The following is a 3183-nucleotide window of genomic DNA, read 5'->3' as shown; positions in this document are numbered from 1 at the left end:
ATGGGTTTGAATATGGCAATAAATCTGGATGTGCATGAGTTGGTGGTTTTGGGGGATTTCGATTTGCCTATTCAACAAGCTCGAGGCGAATGGGAGACTCGAGACATTAAACTCATGCCTTACAAACAATGTTTCGAAAACCTCATCAAAAAATTTAAAGTCCATTGAATTCAGGTACATTCCTAGGTTTCACAATGAGTTAGTTGATGCTTTGGCCACCCTAGCCTCGATGCTTCCATACCCGGGTAATACCTATATTGACCCGTTGGAAATCTAAGTTAAGGGTCAACATGGTTATTGCAATATAATTGAAGTAGAGCCAGACGGTGAGCCCTGATATCACGACATTAAACGATTTTTAAAAGCTAAAGAATATTCAATACATGCTGATAGAGATAAAAAAAGAACTATTAAGCGACTCGCCAATGGGTTCTTCTTGAGTGGCGATATCTTATATAAAAGGACTCCAGATTTGAATCTATTGTGATGTGTGAATATTCAAGAAGCAGAAACAATTATGAATGAGGTGTATTCAGGGGCTTGTGGCCCTCACATGAATGGTTATGTTCTAAGCAAAACAGATTATCCGGGCAGGGTATTATTGGTTGACCATGGAGCGAGATTGCTTTCTAATTTGTACGCAGGTGCCATCAGTGCCAAATTCATAGCGACTTGATTCACTCACCCCCTTTAGAGTTGCATCCTATGTCTGCTCCGTGACCTTTTGTGGCTTCGGAAATGGACGTTATTTTGGCCGATTGAGCCGAAAACATCTAATGGGCATCAGTTTATTTTAGTTGTCATCGGACTACTTTACCAAATGGGTGGAACCTGTCACATTTAAATCAGTCACCAAGAAAGCAGTGGTGGACGTTGTTCATTTAAAACATCATATGTCGTTTCGGCATACCAAATATCATTATTACAGACAATGCAGTGAATCTCAACAGCCACCTGATGAAGGAAGTTTGTGAGCAATTTAAAATTGTTCATCACCATTCAACCCCTTATCGACCCAAAGCAAATGGGGATGTTGAAGCAAACAAATAAGAACATCAAGAAGATTCTTAGGAGAATGGTGCAAGGATCTAGACAGTGGCATGAAAAAACTACCATTTTCTCTCTTGGTATACCGCACGACTATTCGTACGTCAATCGGTGTAACTCCTTACTTATTGGTTTACGAAATTGGAGGCTGTCATACCCATAGAAGTTGGAAATCCCTTCTCTTCGGATCATTGTCGAAGCACAAATTTGAAGACACGGAATGGGTTTAAATCAAGGTTAGAACAATTAGCATTGATAGATGAAAAACGATTGACATCAATTTGCTTTGGTCAATTATATCAGCAGAGGATGACTCGAGCTTATAACAAGAAGGTACGCCCAAGAAATTTTGAAGTCGTCAACTTGTTGTGAAACGCATCCTTCCCCATCAAGACGAGGCCAAAGGAAAGTTTGCCCCAAATTGGCAAGGCCCTTATGTTATTAAACAAGTGCTATCAAAAGGAGCATTGCAACTGGCAGATATGGAGGAAAAGGCAATCGACACAATTGTTAACGCAGATTCGATCAAAAGATACTACGTTTAACACTTTTGTTATGACACTCTCGTGATTGACATTCTCAAGATGAGAGGATAAAAATGTATCTCCTTTATTTCAAACACCACTTGTCTGGTGCAAAAAAAAAAAAAAAAAAAAAAAAAGTTTATTGAACTACGTTCGACCTGATTCCTAAGAGGATACGTAGGCAACCCTTCATTGGGGTTCGGTCTAATCACTGAATAAAACAATAATCATGTTCTTCAATTCTCCAAGGGCTGAGACATGACATTGTGACCTACATATGTAAAATAAAAAAAAGAGAGTCTTATGAGTGAAAACCCTCACGGGCACCATAAGACGATAGTAAGTTGAAGAAAGAGATAAGAATGTCTTATTGGTGGAAAACCATGAAGGGCACCATTGATCAAATGATGACATTCCGTCTTGGCATGACACAATCAAGATAGAAGTCAGGCTATAGACTGAAAGGTACAACATTGTTTCATGAGATTCGGACAACTTAGAAGGATCAAACGTTCAGTCCAAATGCATGTCATGATTCATTAAAGTGGTCACGTACTTTCAGATAAGATTTTTTCATTCCTTTTAAACATTTACTTATTTCCTTCTTCTAAAGACATAACTTTTCTTTCATAACCCTTTCATTTGTGTCATTTGTACTTGTTTTCGGTATTCTTTGAGTCTCATTCAGCATAAACTCGCGTCAAGTGAGAAAATCAAATTAAAGTAGCGAAATTGACTACGGTATTTCCAGTTGAATGTTGGGGGCATGCACAACATTGACTAGGGCTGTGAACCAATCGAAAAAAAATATATAAAAAAATCGATACCGTGTGAAAATCGATAAAGCAAGAAAGTTGCTTTGGAAAGGATGAACCCCACAACGTGCACAAAATGAAATGGTCAAAATGTTCATAAGAAGTGTTTCAAGGGAAGATAAGGACGTCTCTAAAGCATCTTCAAGCTATTCGCGCGATCGTCAATATGATGATTCTTTCAACCAACACAGATTCAAAGTCAAACTCCACAAGATATTCGAAGTCACAAACCAACCACCATTTAGAAAAACTAACAAAATATTCTTTGTTTTAAAATAGGTACAAAGAAAAATCGTGCAAGTAATTCGCGAGAGTCAAACGCCACAGGTAAGTTCTTGAATCCCTGTCTCTCCTACAATATGCACCACAATAATAATGATAACAATAAAAAAAAGATTATTTTTCTTAATAAAATCTGGGGCATTTTATTTTATTTTTATTTTTTTTGTTTCTTTTATGTTTGGAAAATGTACAAAAATAAAAAAAAATAAAATAAATGATCTTAAGTATAATAATAATAATAATAAGTAAAAAAACTATATATATATAACCCCTATTTTTATTTTTCATAATCTTCATAGGGCACAATAACCCCTGGTTGCATATAGGGCACAATAACCCCTATTTTATTTTTCATGTCTTCACAGGGCAATAATCCCTGGTTGCATATAGGGCACAATAACCCCTATTTTATTTTTCATGTCTTCACAGGGCACAATAACCCCTGGTTGCATATAGGCACAATAACCCCTATTTTATTTTTCATGTCTTCACAGGGCACAATAATCCCTGGTTGC

At 36.9% G+C, this 3183-nt stretch overlaps 1 pseudogene; it reads left to right on the top strand.

Annotated features, from left to right (window-relative positions):
- Positions 1–676, top strand: LOC125823525 (uncharacterized; annotated as a pseudogene).
- Positions 677–3183: the final 2507 nt, after the last annotated feature.

This window comes from Solanum verrucosum, unplaced genomic scaffold, assembly GCF_900185275.1.
Source record: "Solanum verrucosum unplaced genomic scaffold, falcon-dt-bn FXZP01000012.1, whole genome shotgun sequence".
NCBI lineage: Eukaryota > Viridiplantae > Streptophyta > Magnoliopsida > Solanales > Solanaceae > Solanum > Solanum verrucosum.
The sequence above is the reverse complement of the archived record's forward strand: the minus strand, read 5'-3'. Positions and strand labels throughout refer to the sequence as shown.